The sequence below is a fragment of the Platalea leucorodia genome (assembly GCF_965183815.1).
Source record: "Platalea leucorodia genome assembly, chromosome: 8".
Taxonomy (NCBI): domain Eukaryota; kingdom Metazoa; phylum Chordata; class Aves; order Pelecaniformes; family Threskiornithidae; genus Platalea; species Platalea leucorodia.
Genome location: NC_138830.1, coordinates 28,183,665 through 28,198,113, shown reverse-complemented (window position 1 = coordinate 28,198,113; position 14,449 = coordinate 28,183,665). Strand labels below are relative to the sequence as shown.

Below are 14,449 nucleotides of genomic sequence, written 5' to 3'. Positions count from 1 at the left end.
ATGAATATACTTAATTCCGCATACCAGATGCAAGGGCACAAGGAGTCATTTTGGACGCCCAAATAGATGACAACGTCCTGCTGAACACACGCAAGAGAGGCTATGATTAACTTGGATCTGGACAGGGGAAGAGCACAAGTTTTAGCTTATTTTTGTATCTTTGAAATATGAGAGAAGGAGTGGAGGGATGAGCATAACCAGGAATTAAGGTCAAGGTTTCAAGGAAAATCTAGGCTGTAAGTTGTGCAATCACACCACCTCAGGCTTTACCAGAATTCTGGTCTCTCAAACTCATTCTAAACAATTTGTAGCCTCCAAATTATTAAGAGCCAGAATTTCCATATTTTCACCACCCCTTATCCTAGCAACTAGGAAGCAATTATGCCAAAATAGAACGTCCCAAAACTTACTCTGGTGGAGCACATCTTAAGAGAATGTCTGAGAGAATCCCATACCTTTCCCTATGGAAACTGGGTAACATCCCAAAATAAACCAGGACTGGATGTAACAACAATGTGGACCTGGGGTCAGAAAACAAGGATTTTGTGCTACTTGGTATCATGTGAGCCAGCACCACTGATACTAGCTTGTGGGAAGAGCGGAGAAGGGCAGGATGCAAAAACCTTCCTGGAGGCTAATACAGCCACACCTGCAAGACAATACTTACCTAAAAATGTACTTATATGAGGGGATAGGTAGGTGCTTGCATGTATTAAGACAGTAGTTTATTTTTTTATGCATTTCTGACATGGAGCAAGGAACAGCCAGCCAGGGCAGTACAGCCAGTTCTTCTCCAGTTCTATTATGCCAAAAGACACCACTGGGGAGTCACTGGACTCCTACACCTACACTTCTCAGCACATCTTCATCTCTTAGTTGTACCATGGCATACTATCACTCCACTAAAGAGTCGCAATGATAGGAATGTATTAGTATGCTCTGAATTCAACAGCGACCACAATAAATTGAGCTTTGATTTTGGACTTTGGTTTTTGAATTGAGCTTTATAAAGCCGGCCAGAGAAAATTAAAACGAATGCAAATTCCTTGTTACCTACTTTCAAGATCAAAGAAAGTGCAGGTTAACTTTTGCTGACGAAATACCTATTCTTTAAGAGCTAAAAGTCACAAAACACAAATAATGAGATTTCTACCCAGACAACGCAACCGCTACAGATCGAGCATTACTATACACAAGGAGAAGCAGGAGTGGAGGTATGGTGAGACACATCTCTTCAAAGGGATCACTTCGTGTCACCATTTCAAACCCCAGTTGAATCAGGTTCCTTAGTTCAGCAGACCTGCTCTGACTCCCTGCCTTCCCATTCCCTTCAGAGCCCAACACTCTGCCTTACAGCCGACTTCACCACCATGGTACAAAAACAACAGCTTCCAGATTTCCCTGGCATTTTCAAAACAGAGACAAAAACGGCAATTCACTCTCTTACCCTAAAGCAAAAAGGGATAAATTCAGGAACTAGAAGGGGGAGCACAGTACCACATGCAAGAAGTGGAAGAAAAGGAGAAATATTGCTATAGAATGAGAAAAGTCAGAATAAAAATAGAAAAGAAAATAATTTTCAGAGGTTTCCAAGGGTTAATTGCAGTGACATTTAAAAAAAATACCCAGCAGGGAAAATAAGTGGGAACAAAACCCCAGGAAGACTCCAGTAGAGGAAAAGAGCTTGCACATACATCTTAAGATTTTCTTCTCCATGGTGACTTGGTTTGGCATACCAACACTCAATTTCATCTATGTCTCAACAGCTCAGGTTAAAGTTTTCAACACAAAAGGTCCTGAATTTAAAACGCAAGAGAACTACCTTAACTCATTATGAAAAAGAAAAAACAATCATTGGCCTAAAATTGATGGCTTTTACAAGATTATGATGGTAGGCAAACAACAGCATTAGAAAACAGGATGGTTGCAACCAGTTACATACTTTAATAGTATACATTACATTTTGATGCATCAGCGGTGAGTAACTAAGTTGATCAATATTAGAAAGAGAAATTATTTTCCTCCTTCTCATTGAGACAAAAACACTGGTAAAAGCAGGAAACCCTGTGAAGTATCAGATGCCCAAACACGATTCTATGGAAGTTTAGTTCAGTATTAATATGAAAACAGAAAAAAGAAAAAAAAAAAAATGTACAAAGTGCAACAAGGGTATAAGATATTAAAAAAAAAAATAAGTTCATAGGTGCAAAGTTTACAGGTAGCAGAATTTCTGAAAGGATATATGAGTAACTAAGTAACTAGATTATTCAGAGACACAGTAGGCAAAACTGGTGGTAATGGGTGCAAAAAGGAAAGCTAGAAGTATTTAAAAAATATCTGTTCGCCATATTTGAAAAAGACAAGATAATTAAGTACTTTCAAGCCAATTAGTAACTAATAGGAATGTTATACAGCATCTGCTAGGCATAACATTTCAAGTTGGCACATCATACTAATTTGAGCCCAGTCCTAAAATAATCATTTAACAAGTTCTCCAATCCTGTGACCTTCAATTTTAATAAATTGGAAAACTATTAAAATTGCAGAAGACTGAGAATAATAATATTATGCCAATATTCAAAAAAAGCATACGTTTGCTATTTATAGGCCTTGGTAACTAGATGCTGATCTTCGGCTAAAATCCTAATACAACCTTTGATTGGAAAGGATAGTTCTGCTGCATCGGACCAAAGGCCCATTCATCCTAGTGTCCCATCTCTGATAGCAGCCAATAATAAGACATACAGGGACGCGGAAAATCAAAGCAAATGCCTAACACTTCTTGTGGCATATTCCACTAGCAAAAGCAGAAAATTAGAAAAGAGATGAAAGTGACTCAGAGGCTAATTTCATAATTATACATCAATAAGGCTGTTATCTACTCAGTGCACACTTGGAGGTACAAGAGGGACTCCACTGTGAAAACTTTCTACCTGGATGAATAAATAGGTGAAGTGAAAGAGCAAATGATTCTCTAACAGGAGAAAGCCTAAGTAAATATTTGCATAGATAAGATGGCTAGAGGGACATTTTATTGTCAGGTTCTAAAGTCTGTGAAATCTTTGATCCACTCTTCCAACCCTGTAGGCATACATTTCTCTTCTGAATGTCCTATCTTCAGCAGTGGGGTGGATGACAGGAAGGAAGGGGAAAAAAAAAAAAAAAACAAACATACTTAAACCACCACATCTTCAGGCTTTTAACCAGAATCTCCCCAGATCTGAGACTTTGAGAAGTCCTTCCTGCAAAGGCAGGTGAAGGGGACTGCAATTTGACAGGACCAGAGCCAAGAGCTAGGAGCCAAGAAGTGTGACCAAAATAAAAAAAGTCACTCAAAGAGAAAAAGCCCAAAAGTGGGACATGTGCAACACCATGAGAACAGGTGAGCTGCAGTTTGAGTCAGGGACCCTAATTACAAGCCCTGTTTTGTAATGGAGTCTGTTTACAGTGGGACAGCCACAGTGATTTCAGACCCCATTCCTGCCTGGCTGCTCTTGTGGCAGCTGCTGAGCCCCCACAGCCCAGAGCCTGCAGCTAGAAGATGAGCCCCCCCACCAATTAAGGTGTTGCCTTTGGGGTAGGATGAAGTTAGGGTGTACATTTTGGTGACCAAGTTGCTGCTACACATGCAATAGGGCTATCCCTGGAACAAGGCTCGGACCCTCTCAGATCAGAAACATCAGAGCTGCCTCTGCTCACAAAACAGCATCATTAGTGAGCCACGGTGAGACGTTTAGGTCTGCTTAAAAATTAAAGCAGAGAGCTGGAGATGGCTACAAACTCATAGATATGCAATACCTTGAGAGAAAGCTACCCATATCATCATGTCTACTCAAAAACTATTAAAACAAACTCATGGACACTTGTACCACCGCCATACAGTCTTCAAGTGAAAATGTTACCAACTTCTGTTAGCAAAGTGAGGCTTCTTATAGCAAAACCATCTTCCATACAGGTACCAGTTGTTTTTTTGACTGAGTGTGCTCTGCAAGATATGACGGGCAGGAGTACATAAGGCTATATGACGACTTCCTTTAACCTTGTATTGCCTTTAGCAACACTGCAGGAGCTAAAAAAAAAAAAAAAAAAAAAAAAAGACACTAAGGGCACTAAAAGACAAAATGCATTATGTCTTCCCTTGTTTAAACCTGAGGCTGGTATGGATTCTTCTTTAAGGAGCTTCTAGGTGGTCTTCCCAGCAAGCCTACTCTTTCCAGATGAGCCCTGCCTTTCAGGCTCCTCACCATGATAAAAGTCTGCATAGTTTTAGGAGAAGGCATGCCATTGCAACGTTAAGAACATGCACTGATGAGGCTGGGGAAGTTCAAAAGACTACCCTTGCAGATTTTTATATTCCTGAAAGAAGATGGCCCAATTCCTCAGACATAAGACGCAGCTCTGGAACTCCATCAGGAAAGAAAACGCTGCTACATAAGAGACACTAGAGCCCATTTCCTTGCTGCTAAAAAGGCAGTTAATGCCACAGGTGAACAACAGGTCTTCCCAGATTTACAGTTGTCGCGGCTGGCTGGCAGGAAGCGCAGAGGAGACACGTGAAGCAGAACGTGCACAGCCACCACCCTTGTGGCTGGGGAAGCTGCTAAGGTCCTCCTCCTTGGGGGAACTCTCTGCCACGTGAAACGACATGGACTCAGGTCACATCCTCTCCCTTGGTCAGGAGTATGTGAGGGCACTTAGGTTTATCTCTTTCCAAGCTGCCCATCTGTTTGTACAAAATCTGTAGGAATTTTGTTATCTTAAAAACTCCATCTCTAACACGTGGTTGAAATCAGACAATGGGTTGTAAAATCATCAAGGAGAGGATAAGCAAACAGGAAATCAGCCTAAATACACAGTCAGGAGTAGTGTAATACAACCAAAGAAGTGAAAATGTGTTTATTTGCTGTTTTTTTCCTCTAGAAATCATTTGCAGAAACCCTTAGCAGAGGCCCTGTGAGAAAAGCAGATCTATTTGTTCAGGGAAACAGTCACAAAATAATGTTCCTCTCGGAGAACATGCCAAAATGAAGTCTTCCATAACAATAATTAACTCTAATAGAATTGCCAGCAGTGAGAAATACTGCAAAAGAAGTAAAAATAAGTATGTATAATTAGCAGTTATAATGGACACTTTTAAAGTCAACTGAGCTACAGTCACCTTTCCTCTCCCAGGTTAGGAGCCTGCAAAAGAAATGAGAGACCTGACAACGAAACCTCAGTATTAGTGCCATGTGGAAAGAAAAGTCCTATAATTTATGTTATCTCCACTAAAAGGTATATTCTCACAAAAAGGCACGCATAAATGGGAAGCTATTGGGGGGAGGAATTAATGAAACTGAAGAATTGATTAAAAAATGCAGTACAATTCCCCAAGGTCAAGTTTTGTTCAGAGGAAAAAAATCACCTGCACAAATATAGAAACAACTGCTGAGCAGCTGTTCTGTAGATAAGGATTCAGGATAGAGAGGATCACAGACTGAGCACAAATTATAAATATCAAGTTGTCATAAACAAGGCAACTTCTATCCATTGACAGGAGCACAAATTCCCGATCTACTCAGTTTTGATAAAGCCTTTGGTAAAGTCCACTTTTGGGTCAGGCTTGTCAAGAAAGAGAGAAACCACGACAGAACTACAAGAAAAGACAGACAATAAGATGAGCTACAAGGGATGAGTGAGCTATCTCATTGAGGCTGCTCAACCTGAACAGAGTAAAAAGAGAAGATTGAGATATGATATATTTCTATTAAATATAGAAGCAGGTTCTGCAAAGAAAGAGGAAACCTATTCTCCACATCTGTGGTGAGCAGAAAAAGTAATGGACTCAAACTGCACCAAGAAAAATTTACTTAGACCATTAGAAGAACTCTTCTAAATGGTAAACATAGTGAAGCACCAGCTTAAGAGGAAGTCATGTTGTCTCCTATATTAGGAGGTAAAGGAAAAGAAAATTGTTTCACAAGAATTGTCCTGCAATAGTGATGATGCTTTGATGCAAAGAGTCAAGATGATCTTTTAGAACCTTTCAGGCCTCTTCTCCTATGAAGATATCACAGTATTGAAAGCTTTACAGCAAGACCAGAGGCTAAAAAATTAATCTGATCTTTTGCAGTACAAGGTCTTGCTGAATTAAATCTTTCCATCCTTTCTACTGTTATACAACCTCTCTGAGGAATATTATTCAGATTTCTACCAAAAACTACAAAAACTGATGAAAGCCCATTAAGACAGCAGAATTGAAGCATTTGTAAGTTAAAGACTGCCAGAATAAGGCACTATATTTAGTACTAATAATTTTCTCTGTAGTACTGTGATGAAGTTCCTTCAAGAACAGTGGATCGGCCCTATGTAAATATTCTTAAAACAAATAAAACCTGCTCAGCATCTTCCTCCCAGACTAGCATCAGTCATGAAGCTATCAGTAGCTTTTGCTTCGGAACTTACTGCTTTTTTTTCCTCTCCTCCAAGAGACTACTTCTGTTCCCCCACTGCTAAATGCAGACCCTAGAAGAGTCCTCTTGATTTGTCTGAGGTATCACGACACAGAATTACTCACTTCATGAAGAGTTATGATGACACTTTAAATAGTTACAATCATGATTAACAGATCTTTTGTGCAGAATATTTGGATTGAGAGCATTAAACTTGTCAGCAGCACTGATTTTGATCCTTGTTTTCAAGCACAATGTTGAACAATGCAGTACGATGTAGAAGGTGCCCCAAAGCAAGACACTCTCAGGAGATGCTGTATGGCATACCAAATACTTGCTTTCTGAATTAAGTCATAGAGCTGTCCCTAAGGGACAACCAAATATTAAACAGCCTTCACCAAAAGGGCACAAAAAAGTTAGCCAATGCCCTAATACTCCAACTCAATCAAACCATCAGCTTTGTATTGCACAAGATTTGCCCATCTATGGAAAATAAGCACCACATTAGTAAATTCAAGCCATGGCTAAGAGAGAAAGGATGAGAGTCATGTTCAAAAACATGTCAGCTGAAGCATTAACCCTGGGACCTTCCAGGACAACTCTTTCACAAGAGTGTTTTATAACCTACAGTCCTCCATCAGCAGAGTGAGTAAAAAAGGTGACTGCACTTCCCTTCAAGCAGAGAGATGTGAGCCTGCTCAAACTCCAGTTTCCCCCTTATTAGTAAGGAAAGGTTTACAGAAAGTGCTTGTATACTTTTCACAAAAGATATAATATACTGGAAGAAAAAAAACATGACAGACTACATGATTAGAAGCTTGCCTGGTTCACTTGCTCTCCCATTACATGTCATCTACTAAATGTCATAGTCCCTCTTACGAGCCGTACTTTCTATCCTTAAGCCACTACTACACATATAGCACTCCAATATAGACTGCCTTGTCTATTAACTGGAAAAAATAAGATAAATAAGAAGCAGCAATGTTGATGAAGCAACTGATGAATTGTTGTTGATGAAGCAAGGACAGGGTAGTTCATGCAACTAATTGCTTTCATTGAGATGAAACCAGGTTCAAATCAAGGGAGAATTTAATTCTTCGGTAAAATACTTCCCCTTAATTATAACTCGTAACGAGAGACAGCTAAAGTCTAAATATATGGATGCTCTGCCTCTACAGCACCCACCACTCCTCATAAAACAGGTAAAAATTGACAGCTTTTATATTAAGAAATTAATCCCAATATGTAGCTTCATCTCACACCTTCCTCCAAACACACTCAGACGTGGCTCAGGCACCTCCGAAAATCTGCGTATCTGTAGCTTTTTCTGCATGAAGTATCTCCTTATGACAAAGATCATACAAACGTAAAGAAAATGTATAGAACAAAACCATTTTCAGTCTCCTTGACTGAAGCAACTGTTTTCTTGCACTATGCATGTATATGTTCACTAACTGAAGAAAACTTCAGATAAGTTTACAGTTAGAGACAAGAATAAGTGATTTTTCAACTAGCATCTATAAAGAAAACAATGTAAAAAAAAATTATTCTAAACTTAAATCCCAAAAGATCACAAAATTTTATACAGTTTGCTCCTTTTCAGTTCTTCACGTAGATATACGCACATTTGGCAACATACAAGTTTTACCATTTCATTTTTAATACATAAAATAGGTATAGTTAAACTAAAAAACTGCATATATGACACAGATTCAACAGATTATATATTCTTAGGAATAGCAATATCCAAAACACATTAAGTATCATGCTAACATTGAAGGCGATATACATTACAAAAAAATATCTCAAGTTCACACAGATGTATTAGAAGATTAGAGAATATGAGACAGAAAGAAAGAAACCTCCTGCCATTTACTTCACATTTCAAAAGTGACAGCAGACCATAAAGACTCACTTTGAGGACAGAGGGAAAGAATAGTACACTTGAAGACCAAAAGCCTTCTTAAAGCTCCTAACCCTGTGTTCTAAGTGGTCTCTCTATCATGTCCAAAGGTGTTCTTACATGGCTGGCCACTCCTCAGAAAATGAAATTGTAATTAGTCAACAGGATCAACCTGTCTGAGACGAGGCTCCTTGTCAGTCAGAGCTCTTTGCCAAACATGCAGAGACCTTTGCCTCACAGGGAGCTCCCTGAAGAAAAAAAGCCATGTTTTCTTAGAATATGAACTAGAACCCTTTCAGTAAGGGAAACTCGGAGAGACCAGGTCAGTCAGACCAGAAATAGGAAGGGTTTACATACAACCCTCCCTGCCTGCTATGCCTTGTTTCCAGGCTTCCATTTAGCCCTCAATGTCCAAGTTGTGGCAAACTCTGTACAGTGCAGTCTGGTCCCTAGGGAAGTTTCTCATCACCTCTGAGGACTGTCTGCTTCTCAGTGTTACCTTAGTCTCCCTGCACAAGCTGCAGGCTCCTGGCTGCCTACTGCATCTCTCACTCCTTCCTCCTCCCCTGCCCTGCCCAGTCTCCCAAAGCTTCTCTCCCTGAGCTGAACCCGGCTGTTTCCAGACAGCAGTCACCTCCTCCATGATGCAGGCTCCATCTTCTCAAAGACAGGCAGCACAACTGTGAACAGAAGTACAAAACAAACAAATGCTGTCTACCGCAGAAGTGCCAAGTTACTTTTTAATGAATCTCCCTTCACTAAAACAAAATGGGCTGTGAGCTCGCTAAAGCAAGTCCCTGATCATGCCTCATACTTGCCAAAGGGAAGAGCTGGAGGCAGGACACCAGAGATGCACAAGCTCTGCGCTACCTATGGCAAAAGGCATCAGACACAGAATCAGCAACAAGTGAGCCAGCTAATCCAAGTACCCATACAGAGCAGTTACCTCCAACAGTAAAGTTTGACACTGCTTTAGACATTTGACATTATTTTAGAAATGATGAACAGCTGCTTGAAAACAAACAAATAGATAAAAACATATAGTTCTTACATTATTGAACCTATAACCTGCTCAGATTTCAAAATGAACCACGACTCTGCATTTTCTGGAACTTTAATGGTGTCTCTACTTCAGCTACAATAGCCTGGATTCCTGTGAGGACATCTGCATTCTCCAGCCAATCACCAGAGTAAGTACAATGAAAAAGTACTTATAACAATAGAAAAATAATATATCCAAGTTATCCCCTCACCAAATCAATAAACCTGAATTAATAGATTCAAATGCTTTCAGAGTTCAAGTTATATTTGAAAAATCTAAACCTCATAAGATTAACTTCAACTCAGTCTATGCAAACACCCCTTTGGCACTTGTCCCCTCCTGTTCACTCACATCTGAACTGGATCCCGTTAGGTGTCTGCAACTGAGCTACTGCAAGCGAGCAAGTTCAGCAGTGAAATGGCTATCGACACTATAAAACGAGAAGGTAAACTTACTTCATTTCTACCATTGAAAGGAAAGCATACCTAAAATTTAAGGACCACTGCAGGAGTGATTGCGCTATTGTTTCATGTCTTCTCAAGTTTCTGACTAGTTACTACGGTTTAAACATCAACAACTGCTGATACCTGATCATTTTTCCAGATGCACTGAAAGCCCATGTCCTCTTGGCTTACTGCACATGTGCCTCCTCTTCAAGTCAGATAAATCAAGCTGTTCTCTGAAGTTGCACCGTAAGTAATGTTTAGGACAGTCCAGCACTGAATTCTTCTCTCTAGAAAGAAGAACAAGAAAACTCAGAATCCTACTGAACAAAAATGTATTTAAATAAATGCTCCTGCAATCCCAAACATCCCATTAGCACATCCTGATGTTATGTGGCACATTTAAATGCAGCAGAAAACATAAAAAATTAAGCATGCACTTTCAAAAAGAAGCTGGGAGTAGAAAAAGACCTCAACACATTTAGTACACCCTTTCTTAGCACAGGCATACACTCTATAATCCTTTTACAGTACAATTTTAATCTAAATTAAGCAAGCAGCTCCAGTAAGAGAGCTCACAGCTTTCCATATTACAAAATTACATCATTCAGGATTGGATTAGATTTTAAAATAACATACTTCAAGGTAATCTATTAATGACTTTTTATACTTCATTTTATACCTAAACTCCAAGTTGTTTGTTTTCCTAATTTTAAGTAAATTTTAGGAGAAGCATATATTATTACAGTCCTCCTACATATATACAACACATAATACCATTATTCCTCTTGCTATCAGAAACATTTAAGCAAAGAAACAACAAATACCGAGACTTCCAATCCTGAGCCTACTGCATCTTCTTCCCACTCCACAAAAACATAAAAGGCTGCAAGACTTAGCCCAGTTCTTCATAAAATTAAAAATAATCAATCCCTTGAAATTACAGAACTGACTGATACTAGCTTTTAATGCCAAGACTAAACTAACTGGTCTTAAAAAGAGATTAGCTCTACCTGCAAACATTGTTTTCCTTATATCCTTAATCATCACAGACACAACAAGGCTACTACAATATTGAAGAAGGGATTCAGCAATACCAGCACAACTGTCTTGCCAGAATTAAGAGACTTTAGACAACAAAAGCTAGCTGGCCTTGCAAAAACATAGGCACCATCTGCCTCATGTTATGCACCACATGCGATTCAGCTGGTCTCAAGACCACTCCCAAAGTTTGGGAAGTTCAGCATATTCTTAATTTTTTGCAGAAGTATGAGTAGGCATCATGTATTCCCCTCCCATGTCAAAACTGCATACTGCGATTTAACCAAAGATTAACTTTCAGGATTATTTAAAAAATTATGTAGGAAACACAATAATGAGATCCATAACAACAATCCTTAGTGAGAAAGAAGGTGCCACCAGCACTCTCGTATAGGAGATAGCGATGGCAATGGCTATCAGCAGGAGCTGTTTGTTTTCTAGGGGTGACCCCACAGAGCAATTCGCCCCACACTGTTCACAACTTTTTCTGCTAGCTGGACATTAATATTCTCACACATTTAGTTACTGGCAGTCACGTATTCTGAAACAGTCACTTTCAATGGTAACATCAGAAAAACAATTGCAAAAGGACAGTTGTGAATTGGTCATTGCAATTATACATACAACTTAAGAGAATAACAGTTACACTGTGTTACAGGAAACAAACATGAAAATCTTGTATTTGAGAAAAACAGTTCACAATTATAGAAGCTGAATAATTTCTATTGAATATGCCTTAAAAACTGCTGACTAAGGAGTAGCAAAAATAAGTCCTGCAAAACAAATTCCCAGCACCGATAGCTCAACTCGGCACACATTTGCTTGTCTTTCACCAACACCACTGTAAGTCTTGTCACCACTGTCATTTCATTTTAGCGCTGCATTAGTTCTCTCCTTAGCTTCTCTAATTTGCCACAAAACCAGGAAAGGTAATTCCACATTCCCAATAAGAGAAAGCTTGTGAAGGCAAGGTTAGGCTACATTCAGAGGCTATATTTGGGCAACAGAAAGGAGGATGAGGATGATATAGCAATATTCTTGCACGAGAAAGTACCAATTTGCAGCCACTGTTGCCCTGTATTAACCACTTATTTACAGAATAATTTCCAGGTCAATCACCTTCCTGGAGGCAATACGTCGATACTGGCAATGACAGACACACAACTGTAGTAAATCTGTTCATCTGTTTACACCCCTCCACCATCAGCAGCAGAAGGTAATTCTACCAGTGCACCGAAGCCTCTTGCTGTGCATTCACACTGCATTATTTAAGCAAGTGGCAATGCTCCTCACGGAGGACTTCTGCCATCTTACTCAACAGTTTGCAGAGAAAAATAAAATCCCCAAATCAGATAAGTCAGCAGAGCTCTGCTGTACATTACCTCAAGTTGAAATAACTGGTCATCGATACCAGCATTATTCTAGTAGGAGCTGGTGCCCAAGTAGTTTTACAAACGCGCCCAGTCAGCAACTCACTGGCACCAGTGCAGCAGCCACGTGGACATGTCCCAAGAGCAAGATGGGGACACAACACGAGCAAGAGTGAGACATGGCATCCAAATTCCTTAAAGCGCAGACACTTCACCACTCCAAAGCAGATGAACATGTATACGCCTTGTTACAGACCATGTCAAACACCTAGCAAAACACCTTCTAGAAATCGGGAACATACCACATAGGTATATGGTTTAATATGGTTTAAAGTAGCACATTGTTGAGAACAATGTTTATTAAGCAGTTAATAATTCCTTCCCACAGAGGTAAGGAAGGATACTTTAAGATAAAAAACAGAGTAAATATACATACATTTTAGCAGGTTTATTAGACAAACTTTAGAGTTTATACTTTTTTATCTATTAAAAATGTAAATATTTGCCTTTATTTACAAGAAAAGTACATGGTGGTTCTAGTAAATCAATGAAAAAAAGCCCACAAAGCTAGGAATTACAATTTTTACCACTGTTTTAAGATAGGAATAGTGCATGTAAACACACCAAGGTTTATTTCCTTGCTTAAAAAACCAAACATTCTAAGCAGATACTACAGATGAAACAATAATACAGACTTGAGAGAATCAAAAACACACAAAACCAGAAAGATTGTATTTGATTACATTATAGTTTTAAATACAATTCACATATATAGAAAACAGCACATAAAATTGGAGAGTTGTTCATAAAAAACATAGAATCATAGAATACCAGGTTGGAAAGGACCTCGAGGTCCAACCTTTGTTGGCAAAAGGAGGGTCTAGACAAGATGGCCCAGCACCCTGTCCAGCCGAATCTTGAAAGTGTCCAATGTTGGGGAATCCACCACTTCCCTGGGGAGATTATTCCGATGGCTGATTGTTCTCATTGTGAAAAATGTTCCTCTTCTGTCCAATCAGAATCTCACCTGGAGTAACTTGTACCCACTACCCTTTGTCTTTTCCATGTAAAAAGGGAGTCTCCATCTTCTTTGTAGCCACCCTTTAAATACCGGAACATGGTGATAAGGTCTCCCCTAAGCCTTCTTTTCATGAGACAGTAGATGCCTGAAGTTGGCAGAATGCCATTGGAATAAATTATTGAATTTCACATGAAAAAAATAGAGCCTTCTAAGGACAGATTGTAAAACTTAATTTGATAACTGCTAGCAAAGGTAGAAATTGTCAGTACCCTAGACAAGAGGGGCTTCTGGAGCCAAAGGACTACTTCTACCAGATGAATTTAGCTCTTTCTGCACTTCCATTTACCACCACTTTTTATAGTATTCTCTTGGCTTTTAACACTTGCTTTCCAGATTCAGCCTGAAAGACTTTATGCATCTATAAGCCAATATAGAAAACAGCATGGTGTATTGCAGATTTAAGCTCTTAAAAATGCATAAATGCACTTACCCACTTGGTAAAAACTGTTAATGCGAACAGAACAAATACGAAACCCAAACATACGTAATACAGAAATCATACAAACTGGAAACAGGGTTACAAAACACACCTGGTGATTGGATTTTTTTCCTGCTTAATGTAATCGCTGTGGACCCAAGGAATTTTTTCAATCTAGTATTTCTCATCCTAACAAAATATCAGCAGAAATCTGAGTATTTGGATTCAAACGCTAACCCCTGCAGATGGATTTTGTTTAAGGAACTGAACAAACAAAACATTATTTGCTTCAAAATTTTTCTACTTGTGATGAAAGCCGAGCTGTACTGAAATCAATAGGACTGTTAGCATTGTTTTCAACAGAGCTAGAATTTCATTTCCTGTGCCCAACTTAAGATCTGTTAAAGATGCTGCTAACCACCATAATACAGCTTTGCACTCTCACAATTACATCTATAGTTCAAAATAAAATGTTTTGTGCAAAATAAATACTTACAGGGAAGGTTGCATAAACAGCATGAAACTAGCAGCTGGGGCTGATTTCTTCAGAGAGTAAACTTTGTCCCCAGCCTGGTCGCTCTGCCTGGATTAATGCTGTTCCTGTACAATACCCAGGCCTTGAAGCCTTGGGAAGTTCCTATCCCAACTCAGCAAGGTGGGAGGGTTTGTTATTTTAACTGTTGGGTGATAACAGCTTATCAGCAAGTTTTCAAAGGTTAA

At 39.2% G+C, this 14,449-nt stretch overlaps 1 protein-coding gene across 20 annotated transcripts in view; it reads right to left on the bottom strand.

Annotated features, from left to right (window-relative positions):
- The window catches only part of MAP3K13 (mitogen-activated protein kinase kinase kinase 13), an 83,979-nt gene that overhangs the window by 41,812 nt on the left and 27,718 nt on the right, over nt 1-14,449 (bottom strand). For 14 of the 20 annotated variants that reach the window (XM_082319792.1, XM_082319785.1, XM_082319783.1 and 11 more), the window contains one exon: nt 9,964-10,109. The exons of 2 other annotated variants lie outside the window; for them this stretch is intronic. The gene's annotated coding sequence lies outside the window, so the exon portion shown is untranslated. Of the gene's footprint in view, nt 1-24; nt 118-8,968; nt 9,015-9,963; nt 10,110-14,449 lie in introns of all 20 variants that reach the window. 4 more of the 20 variants (XM_082319786.1, XM_082319790.1, XM_082319787.1 and 1 more) reach the window with 3 other exon arrangements.